Below are 11,662 nucleotides of genomic sequence, written 5' to 3'. Positions count from 1 at the left end.
AAATACTCCATACGAGGCAAATAGTACTGGTCTTTATGCATTTTTTGTGGCAGAATATTATAACATATGTCCTTATAACATGTATAACATATACCTAAAGACATCATGTAACTTTAAAACCCTTAGGTTTTGGGGCACCTGGGTGGCTCAGTCGTTAAGCGTCTGCCTTCGGCTCAGGTCATGATCCCAGGGTCCTGGGATCGAGCTCCTCATCAGGCTCCCTGCTCGGTGGGAGGTCTGCCTCTCCCTCTCCCACTCCCCCTGCTTGTGTTCCCTCTCTTGCTGTGTTTCTCTCTGTCCAATAAATAAAATAAATAAAAATATTTAAAACAAAACAAAAAACCCTTAAGCTTTGATAATATTCTCCATTATCTCCAGAATAAAACTGTAACCTATCAGTCAATATCCTTCACCATCAGAGCCCAGCTCACTTTTCCAACCTTTTCTCTATTACATTTGCTCCAGCTGCCTATGATATGTGCGCTTCTTGAGTGTTGCCATGCACTTCCTATCATGGTGCCCACATGCCTTCTCTTTCTAGCCCATCCTCCCCCACTTCTTTAAGATTTATTTATTTGAGAGAGAGAGAGAGCGCGTGCGCACACACACACACACACGCACACACACACACACAATTGGGGGGAGGGGTAGAGGGAGAGAATCTCAGGCAGACTCCCCACTGAGTGCAGGGATCTATCTCACAATCTTGAGATCATGATCTGAGCCGAAATCAAGAGTCAGATGCTTAACTAACGGAGCCATTGAGGTGCCCCACATCTTTTCCCTTCTTTTCACTGTTTGCCAGACGATACTCATGGATTCAGATGTGGCTCAGGCACCACCACTTCGGTCAAGCCTTCCTGATACCAGCCTCAGCAACATGAATATGCTTGTCCTCTGTGCTCCATGGCGGCTTGTGTATACCTGGGTCGCAGCATTTCCCAGTCTCACATGTTACAGTAGGTAAGGTGTGTTTCCGTCTTTCCCACAAAACTGGGAGCTCTTTAATGTTAAGATAATGTCGTATTAATCTTGGTTTTCCTTCATGCCTACTACAGTGCCTGACACAATAGAAGGACTCAATAAAAGTTGTTTCAATGTAACATAGGTAGGTGGGTAGGATCAAAGAAATCTGTAAAAGACATTTAAAGGCAAATTGAATTTCAACTGAATTGCAAGCTGATTGGACTTTAATTTCTTATTTATCATGGGATTTAGATTGTACTTTGTGCAATTGTGAAGTGTTTTCTAAGCCTTGGGATACCTAACGCTATTTGCAAAGTATTTCCAGGCAAATTATTGAGATTTAAAAATGTGCAAGGAATTTCAGAGGGCCCTGTATAAACATATATTAACATATCTCTTGGGAGATTACAGCATTTATCCATAATATAGGTGGGGATACTGAAGCCTGGGAAAGAGAGACCGTTGGAGTTATTGAGACCCTGAATTTCTTGCCTTATTTAAATCATACTATGGTTGAAGCTGAAGTTTGAAGCGGTTTTCATATTGACTCTATACACCACTTAACTAGCCTTGTAAAGTATCTGGGTCATGTCTAATTAACAAATACTATCATTATCATTATTTTTGTCCATTTGGCTCAGTGCTGGATGTCCAGTACCTAGAACAGTGCTTGGCATATCATAGGCACTCAATCAACATTTGCCAAATGACCAACTGAATCAGCAATCACATTTGGTGTGATCCAATCTGCCTCCACTTGGGGTTGTTTAGTTCAACTTGACAAATCATTATAGAGTGGTTTCTCTGTGTCAGACTCCTTGCCAAGGAGGTGAGGGTATGAAGATGAATAGCATGTGGTTCTTGTCTTCACAATATCAATGTCCAGTGTGGGGAGCAGATGCATAACAGATCAATGCAGCATGCTGTGGTTAGTGGTGAGAGAGGCCTATGGACAGGGTTTCAGGAAACCCAGAGGAAGGGTATTTGGTACAGCCCAGGGGCTTCAAGGAAAACTTGCTACGGACAATATGCCTGAGCTCTCTCATTGGATGAGTAAGAGTTAGGTTGAAGAAAGATGGAAGGGCATTCCAAACAGAGGAGACATCACTAGCAAAGACAAAGAGATGAGATGTCATTCACTAATTCATCTAAGAAACATTCTTGATGGCCTACTGTGTTCCAGATGTTGTCCTAGGTGCTAGGTGTGTGGCAGCAGACCACAGTCCCTTTCATCATGTAGCTTGTTGTCCAATAGACACAGGGCCTGCAAGCTTTCAGCATTGCTGGAGGACAAAGAGCAGAGCAGGGAGTGGGGGCAGGGTAGCAGTTTGTTTTATGGGAGAATTGAGTTGATACCCTACCTACTTCCACAAAGGATTTGGGCGTGTATTAAAAAGCTAAGGATTTGGGGCTCCTGGGTGGCTCAGTCAGTTGAGTATCTGCCTTTGGCTCGGGTCATGATCCCAAGGTTCTGGGATTGAGCCCTGCATCCTCCCTCTCCCTCTGCCCCTCCCCACCGCTCACGCTCTCTCTCTCTCTCTCAAATAAATGAAAAAATAAAATCTTAAAAAAAAAAAAGCTATGGATTTGCCAAATCAAACTACCACTGGGCAGGAGTCCCAGACCGCTTCCTGAGGTGGAGATTCTTCTGCTTCCCGCAAAGTCTCTCAGTCACTGGAGAGAATGGCCAGCAGTGCTGGAGAAAAAGGGCTGCCCCCAACCCCTGTGCACTCCCAGGTGCTTCGTAATTTGGGTTGTGACTCAGGGCAGGGAGAGCCTGGCACCTGGTAAGAAGTTTATAAATGCTGGTTGAATGAAAACATGAGGATGTTGACTTTATCTGCAAAGCAAAGGAGTAACCAATCCCTCTGAGTTTTGATTTGAGTCTACGAATGAGGAGCATTATGAGCTTTCTGGAAAGTAAGATGGCTCCTACACCAACACCTTGCTCCACTCCAGTCAGAGGATAAATAGCCAAAAGCAAAACCCATGTGCCTTTATGTCCAAGTCCAACCCTCCACCCCTCCGACATTAGGCCAGGCACCGTCTGAAACCTTGGAGATACTGAAATGCCTCTATGGAATTCACTGTCCAGTGGGGGCAGGTAGACCTATGAACCAATAATCATATGACAGTGGGAAGAGTGCTAATCAATGTAGGTAAACAGGGTAGAGGGGCCAGGAAAGGCCTTGTCAATGAGCAGAGTTTTAAAGGACAAGACTGGAGTTTGCCAAGCTTGATAAAGGATGGGAAGGGCATTCAGGGTCTGAGAACAGCAGAAATAAAGGTGGGGGCCAGGGTAGGGGGAGGGCAGAACATTATGTCACATTTAGGACATTCAGACAAACTGGCGTGGCTATCAGGTAGGATGTAAGGGTTGGCCGACTGTTGAAGGTGAGGAGACAGGGAAGTGTTTAGAGGTATACTTTCCCCGATTATCTGCTGCAAATACAATAAAAATAGTATCCAAGAAGTATGATTACACAGATTTGAGTCAGAGGCTTACTCTCCACCCAATGGTTTTATAATCATTACTATTCTTTTGACAGCATTCATTTACATGTGCTCTGGACCCCAAATCAAAGCAAATCAGAATATGACAAAGGTGTGTCAGGGAAATGAGGTATTTGATGGAGGATGCATTTTCTCTCTTTTGTGAGTAAGCAGTTTACATCCTGCTGGGCTGCAGACTGCTGTGGCATAAGGACCATTTCCAATGATTTAACTTTGGCCCCTAACAAACCACATTTTATAATTACCTCTTACCTAGACAGCACCATTAATAATAACGGTAACTTACATAAAATCTGCATACGTGGATATGCTAAGTTCATTCATTAACTTCCAGAATCTCCAATTCTCCAAGGACTTTCAGGAACCTCCATGATGCCTCTGGAAGCTTCGTTTTGCATCTGATTCTCTCATTTCTGTAAAAAAGATTCAGAAATTCATGTTGCTTGTCTGCAGTCCACTGAATTCCTTCTCTTGGACAAATTGGTCTTCGACAGTGTATACCCCATAAATTGCTTCCAGATCATCTTGTGCCTGTGGGAGGACTAAGGGCTTAAGACATGATACATTTCACAACATCACATTTGGTCCCTTGTCCTGGTAAACATGGAGGAAAGATAACAAACCCAATCCAAATTCGCCTGGACGCAAGGAAATCCAATGTCTCAATGCCACATTTCCTGGGAATGTGTAATAATCCGTTATAATAGTAGAGCATCATAACAAATAATAGTGTAATAATGTCATGATGATAGCCTATAATTTAAATAAATCCATGAAAATGTACAATGGACAGATCTCCAGCTCTGGCTTCTGAGAATTCAAGTTCCATTCAATTCCCAGTTCAAAGCAATTGGCCCTTCTGACGGTTATACATAAATAGGTCTCTACCAGTCTCATGAAATATTCCATCCATATTCAAAGTTATTAAATATTGAACACAATCTAATAAATACAACCAAGTTAATCAAGACTTTGATTGGTGGCTGTGGGTTCATAAAAAGCTTATGAAGAAAGTTTTTCCAGGGTTTTACTCAGATCTTCTATCTCCCTCCCCCGTTTTGGAGTGAGGGCAGGAATTGTATTATATGCATGTGCAGGCATTTTGAGTTGTGTCGATGCGGACGTAGGTGCGCTGGGTTGTTCTCTCCTGGTAATCGTGTGCTGGGCAGGATTGCTGAGTGGGGGTATGTCAGAAGATGTGTCCGGGGTACTGTTGGTGTGTGTTCTGTGAGCAGAGGCAACACTGGTGGGCTCCCTCGGATGCTGGCTCCTCTGTGGTTTCTTCTCTGCACCTTGGCAGTGGCTTGGACACAGGGATCCCACAGTCCCTCTAATTCTTTGGAGGGTTATCCGAAGGTTGCTTTTTCTCAGGGTTGTGTGAGTAACGGTTGGTGCCTGAGAGCGGTGCCTCTTTGTGTTTTGGCTCGAGGATCTTCGCTTGCCTTACCCTAGTGCCAGCCCTAAAGCACAAGACTCGGTTGTGTGGAGGGAAGAGCTTTGAGCAGGCTTGAATTCAAATGTGGGTTCTGTCACTTTGTCTTGGATCCTCAGTTTCCCCTTCTGTGAAAGGGGGATGATACTGCCTGCTGTAGACTATTGCTGGGAGAGTTAAATGAGACCCTATGGATACCTTAGTAATAAACTGTCGACATGGGGATGCTGGGGTGTTTCAGTCGGTTACGCGTCTGCCTTGGGCTCAGGTCATGATCCCGGGGCCCTGGGATCGAGTCCCGCATCGGGCTCCCTGCTCAGTGGGGAGCCTGCTTCTTCCTCTCCCCCTGCCGCTCCCCCTGCTTGTACTCTCTCTCTCTGTCAAACAATTAAATAAAATCTTAAAAAAGGAAACTGTAGATATTTTATTCTCTTACAAGGCTAAGCCGTGGAGGTAAGTAAGGCCCCAAATACCTTAGGGTGTGGCGGGGCAGGTTTCAGTAGGGGAGTTGAAATCTTTCTGTCACTCAACAAATTCCAGTCATCCCCTGATGTGTTTTGGGTAGTTGCCCCTCCCTGGGGCTCTGAGCCAGGGCTGGGCGGAAAGCGAGAGGGGGAGGAGGGGAATGGGGGGGAGCACAGACAATGAAGTCCATTCTGCTTGGGCTCTACTGATTTTCTGTGTGGCCTTGAGCCAGATGAGCCTTCTTTCTGAGCCTTGGTTTCCTCCTCTGTGAGATGGGGTTGGTAGCAGTGTTTATCTCATTATCATTCCCATTTTGCAGACGAGAACACTGAAGCACAGAGGGATTAGGTAGTTCACTGGCCCTCACCTAGCTAACAAGTGATGGAGGCAGGACTCGAACTCAGGCAGCTGCTTTGGGGGCCTCTGCTCTCAATCACCTCACTCCACGCCTGCGCTCTACTGTCTTCTTGCCCCAGTTAGAATGTAAGCTTTTTGAGAGCAGGGCTTATAGCTTAGAATAGTGGACTTTTGTCTCAGATTAGGCATTTCGAGGGGCAGCCTGGTCTTCGATGTTGCCGTAATTTCCAAAACAAACTTGCAGCTGGGTTGAACATGTCCACAGCGGTGGGATGTGCAAAGCAGTGCTCCCGTAAGCAGGCACTTGGGAACTGGCAAACGAATGATGGCTCATGGGCTCCAACATGACCCCGAGCCGACCCTCAGAGATGTTTGCTAAAAGTGTTCCTGGCTCTGTTGGGACCTGTGTCCTTGGAGGCCTGCCATCTGGGCGGAGAAGGTGCAGCTTTATAGATCCGTGTGGCGTTTTAGAGTATGGCAGAAAACCAGGCAATCCCCAGCCCAGCACAGAGGGGGCCAGCAACCCCCGGCTGCGCAATTCACGCCTGACAGGGTGGCAGTGTGGGAGTGTGTGGGTGGGGGGAGCAGGTTGCTTCCTGTGCATTTGCTCCTTGAGATGGGGTGGGAGTGTTATCCGAGAAGACCTGCCTACCTCCCTGGCAGAACTGGGGTTTGAGAATTACAAATGGCTGTCTACCACCCAGAGGTGAGGGTGAAAGGCATGGTAGGAGGTAGAAGGTATAATCCAAAAGGCAATGTGAAGATGAGGAAAAAATATGCAAATACCTACCTTGTAGACTATCATTGCGAATGGTTGTCCAGTGCTCCTCTGTGTATTCTCAGCCAAGCCACCTAATCCTCAGAGGGCTCACAGTGCTCTTATCGTTCCCAACCTACTCACAGGGTAACTGAGGTTAGGGAAGCAAAGTGGCTGCCCAGTGTCACAGTTAATAAGGGCTGGAGCAGGAGTACAAACCCAGAAAGTTTGGACCTGTTCTCTTAGCCTTTGGCATCTCTGATACCCACAAACTGCAGCACCTCAGAGCTGGAGAAGGTCTTGGAGAGTATCTATTTCAGCTCCTTCATAGTCAGGTGGGGAAACTGAAGGTCAGAGAGGCATTGAGATGGACCAAGGTGACACAGCTAGTTAGTGGCAACCCTATTTGACCAGGATTAGGGTGAAGCAGGAGGACTCCCAGGGTGCAGAATTTAAGGAGGTGCTCCCTCTCAGATGCTGACTCTGTACATGCATGACACCGACAGTGACCGCCTCTTTAAACGTGCCCTAGGTACCTCACTTGCTTACCCAAATCCAGCCCTGGCCTGATGCTTCTTCTGGTTTTGTGGTGTGAACAACAGAGGCCCCAGCATGGGTTTATTTATTGGATTTGATGTCCCAAGGTAGGGGACTTGATGGGATATTTGTGTGGGGTTTTGCCAATATCCCAAAGCAGGTTTCTACCCAGGGCTGGGTGGAGGGTCTGCTTTTGGTTGGTATCCTGGAAGGGACAGGATTGAAAGGGGCAAACTCTGGCCTCAGCAATTGGAGGTGAAACTAGGAGAATGATGATCCTGTCTTGATGAAGCAGGGCTACAGAATGGGATCTGTGGGAATCAGGACCCTGCAGCTCTCCTCTGGATCCCACTGGGCTGAAATGTGGAAATGCCAAGAAAAACTTGCCCCATCAGACCCAGAATGAAGATGAGCATCAGTGGTTGACCTTTGAGGGCTAGGTGCCCGGATAGTATTACAGACACGCATTTCTCCAAGCTTCAGACAAACTGTTCGCTTTATTTGTAAGAAATTCCTGGGGAGAGGTGTGTATAGCACCTTTCCCCCAGCCTGGGCCTTCCTGCTCTTGTTCTAGTTCAAGGAGAAAAGGAGACAAATCACACAAGCAAAGCACCCCGTTGCTGCTTTCCCTAATAAGGAGAAGTACACTGGTAAGTCCCCCGTTGCTCAGAGAAGAGTTGGGGTGGGGAGAAGGGGTTCCACTCTCTACATCCGGGCTAAATCTTCCGTTAGGGCTCAGCACCTTCTAGGAGTGCTGTGGGGCTAGCCAGGTGGCCCAAGGTGGGAGAAGTCTTCCTCCTAGTGGCCCTGGGGGCTTGGGGCTTGGGACAGGCACCCTCGCATTTGCCCTCACATTTACCCTGCCCGCGGAGGAGCAGGGGTGATATAGGCCCCGCCTCTGGAGCAGACCTCAGCGAGGCGAGTCCTTGCTTTCTTCTCTCTGGGCCTCAGTTTCCTCCTCCTACCAGGCTTGGCTCAACCCAGCTTGCTTCTTGGTGTTTGACATTCTGCGGGTTGTGCCTTCTCGCTTTATCCCCCCGGCCCAGAAATTTCTCAAGCCCCTTTCTGGAGTTCCAGTCTCCAGCCCTGGCCGGTCCCTCTCTCTCCTTAGTCTGTTTCCAGCAGGCCGAGGGGCTCCCCCGGTCTCCCTCGACACCCCCGGGGGAGATCTCCCATCCCGAGGCAGCCCCAGGCCGTTCTGACCCACCCGGAGGGAGGAGGGGAGGGCAAACGACTGTAGAGACGGGAAAACGTTAAAAGGAAGAGAAAATAGAGAAGAGACACAGAGAGGGGATAGAGTGAGGAAAGAGGGATGGGAGAGGACCGAACAGAAGGGCGAAAAGGCGGGGTGGAGGGTAGGGTGGTGAGAAGGGAGCTGGAAAACCCAGAATCAGAGAAAAGGGAACCTAAAGGAAAGCTGGACAGGGACAGAAAGATAGGAAAAAGCAGGCGAGCTAGCGAGGGAGAGCAGGGTCTGGAAGGAGCGAAGGGGGAGACGGAGGGAAAACGGGAGGAGGGAGGGAGCCACGAGCAAGGAGGAGGGAGCTGGGAGGGAAGAGGAGGGAGGGACTGAGGGACGCGGGGGGTGGGGGCTGGCTCGGCAGCAGCAGCCGCCGCTCCATCCGCCCGCCGGCTCGCTCGCTCGCTCGTTCGCTCGCGGAGCCCGCCGCGCGCGGCCCGGCTCTAGGCTGCCCGCAGCTCCGGCTCCCGGCGCGGTGCTCTGGCGCGGCTCGGGCTCTGGAGGACGGGACCGCGCGACTGGCCCGCCCAGCTCCGGGCGGCGGCCGAAGCAGGTAGGCGGCGTAGTGGGGACTGCGAGGACGCGGAGCCGCGACGCGCGGGGGGCACAGGGAGACGGCGGTTGGGAGCTGCAGTCCCGGGGAGGGGGCTTTGCAGCCCCACGACTAACTTTCCACCGGCTCCGCGGATCTCCGCTGCCCTGCTCGCTGCGGGCCGCGGGAGCCGAGTTTGGCAGCCGGAAGGAAGAGAATGCCGGGGCGTGGGAGAACGCCGGGGGGTCCCGGCAGGACGCTGGGCGCCCGGCGTGGGCCCTCTGGCCGCAGTCGGGACGCAGCGCCCGCGGCGGGGAAGACCCGAGCGCAGCGGCGCGGCGGTCCGAGGAGGGCGCCGCTCGCCCCCCGGAGTCTGGCGACTTCCAACGCCGAGCGGCCCCGAGCCGCCCTGGGCGCGCCGACTGAGCGCAGTGCCTCGGGCGCCCTTCGTGCCGGGGTCGCGGCGCGGAGCCTGCGGGGCGCGGCCAGGTTCCCCGCCGGGGCCAGCGGAGCGCCTCTCCGCCGCCAAGCCCCAGTCCGAGCCTTGCGCGCTTTTTGCTTTTTGGAGGCGCGAAACGGAACATATACTCCTTTCATTCTTTCTCATCCCGTCGCCCCGATTCTCTTCGGGGAAGTCCGGGACGCGAACAGCCCTGTGAGTTGACTTCCCGGACGTCCCTCCCTCCCTCCGCGGCGACCCCAGCTTCCGAAGTTAAAAGAGAAGCGAGACACTCCTAGTGCGCGCCTGGAGCGCGGTCCCAAAGTTCCCAACTTCTCGCCCAGCCTTGGGCGGTAGTGTTGGAGGTGGGGAAATGGTAGTGGTTGTGGCCCCTTGGACCTACAGAGCGCAGCTGCCTTCCTCCTGGACTTGATTTATTTTTCCTAATATGTTAGGGAAAAAAATACGACTTAAAAAGGTGCAATATTGTTCCCCGCGGGCGTCCAGCTCCGTGAGTGAGACGGAGCCGTGACCCGTCGGGAACCTGGGAGTGCAGAGCCGGGGCGTGACAATTTCCGGAGTCCGCCACCCCGGGTGCTTTCTCCCGGACCTGGACTCCCCGGCTCCATCCTCCGGTAGCCGCTCTCGGGAGCCGTTCCTCCTAGCCCGCGCTGCGAGGCTGGTCTGCGTCCTTCCCGCGTGGTCAGGTTCTCTAGAAAAATATTTCAAAGTGGCTCCGCTTCAGGATCTCCACTCCGTCCTCCCGGGAGCGGCTAAAGCAGGGCCTCTGGCAGGTTGGAGGAGGCCTTTGGGTGGTTTGGGATCCTGGCCATCTCGGCTCGCTCTGGCCAGGGTATTCATGCCCGGGCATCAGTGCCCCCCCCCCTCCCCTCCCCGCGCTCTGCCGGGGAAGCAGGGGTTAATTCCCGGGCCAGGTGGCACGGAGCGGAGGTTGGCCGTGGCTCTCGGAGCCTGCGGCTGGGGGTGGGGGGGAGGGGGGCGTCGGTCCGCTGGCTTCCGGAGTCCCGGAGACCGGATTCGCCGCGCGTGCGGCTTCCTCGGAGCTAGCGGCCCCTGCCTCGCAGCCTTCTTTGTTGGAGTGCTATTGGAGAGGTTCTCTTGAAGGGTTTGGAGCAGCTTCAGTGGGACCGAGAGGTGGGGGCTTTGAGGAAAGGGTTCCTCCCCGCCCGCCGTCTTCCCTGGACTCCGGGTAGGTTGGGCGGGGTCCCGGGAGGGCGTCGAACCGACCACCCAGGAGCACTCCATCCTCAGCTCGTTTGGCGGGTTTTCCCTGGTTAACACCACATGCCACCCCTTTCGGTTGCTCACAGATTGTTTAAGCCTCTCAAAATTCAACGTCTCCTCGGTCTCCCATCTTTTCCTTCCATCTCCCAGATCAGCAAACTGAGGCCCAGAGAAGTGAAAGGACTTGCTTAGAGCTGGTTAAGGGGTGGAAGGGAATGTAAACCAGGTCTCCTGACTCCTAGTTCAGGGTTTGTTTTTTTTTTTTTTTTTTTCTCCTAGTACTCTCATCATCACTTTCTTAGCGTGGTGCTGGTGCTTCCGGTCAGGCCACAGTGTGCCCTTGGCAGGCGTTGAGGACTGGTCTCAGGATTCTCTTGTTAGTCGCTGAGCTGGGATCACCTCCCAGGATAAATCACTGAGGTAATGGTTTGTTGCATACCTATGCTGTGCCTGCACTGAAGTCTGCGGGGCAAGGGAGCCCTTAGACCTGGCCCAGCCCCATGAAGTGCAACCCACAGGGAGAACAGCCGTTGTCTTGTAGCCAAGGAAGCTAGACCTGCTCAGGTGAAATCGCTTTTGGAGGGGGCAGAATGATGGACAGTCTGGAGAAGGGAGGATTTGGAATTGAGCCTTGTGTAGATTTCCAGTTGGGGGAGGAGGATGGTGGGGCACAAGGCTTGAGCAGGGAGAGACGGGCAGGAAGCTCATGATTTGTTCAAAGGACAGCAGAGTCAGGGCAGATGAGAATCTGCCTTTTGAGAGAGAAGCACTAGGGCAGTTGGAAGAGCCAGCTCCTCAGAAAGCAAACTCAGAATGTGTCCCCAGAATCTTCTAGCACTAGGGTGAGCAATCGGCTGGGAAGTCAGCAAGGGTCATATTCAGCCTTTTGCTTCTCCTCTACCCTTTTCTCCTTGTTCCCTGGGCTTTCAAATAGTTTCTTTGTCCCTCCATCCAAAACTTCCAGAATTTAGATACCTGAGGGGTTTTGAACACACTCTTGGTCCTACTATGGGCAGGGCGTTTACTGTGCTAGGAATATTTAGTCAACAGATAGTTTTCGAGCTCATACTTTTTACTAGGCACTGGTCTAAGCCTTGGGGATACACCGATGAACCAGACAGGCAGAGTCCCATACCTCGTGATGCTGACATTCTAGGCTCCTGTTCTCTGTCAGGTAA

General features: G+C 51.5%; 1 protein-coding gene across 13 annotated transcripts in view; it reads left to right on the top strand.

Annotated features, from left to right (window-relative positions):
* The first annotated feature begins 8,669 nt into the window (after positions 1–8,669).
* Positions 8,670–11,662, top strand: part of MEGF11 (multiple EGF like domains 11) — a 350,367-nt gene continuing 347,374 nt past the window's right edge. For 12 of the 13 annotated variants that reach the window (XM_027569507.2, XM_027569514.2, XM_027569510.2 and 9 more), the window contains exon 1: positions 8,670–8,821. The gene's annotated coding sequence lies outside the window, so the exon portion shown is untranslated. Of the gene's footprint in view, positions 8,822–10,413; positions 10,450–11,662 lie in introns of those variants that run through there. The other variant, XM_027569506.2, reaches the window with a different exon arrangement.

Source organism: Zalophus californianus, chromosome 6, assembly GCF_009762305.2.
Source record: "Zalophus californianus isolate mZalCal1 chromosome 6, mZalCal1.pri.v2, whole genome shotgun sequence".
Taxonomy (NCBI): domain Eukaryota; kingdom Metazoa; phylum Chordata; class Mammalia; order Carnivora; family Otariidae; genus Zalophus; species Zalophus californianus.
Note: the sequence above shows the minus strand (reverse complement) of the source record. Positions and strands in the feature narration are given on the sequence as shown.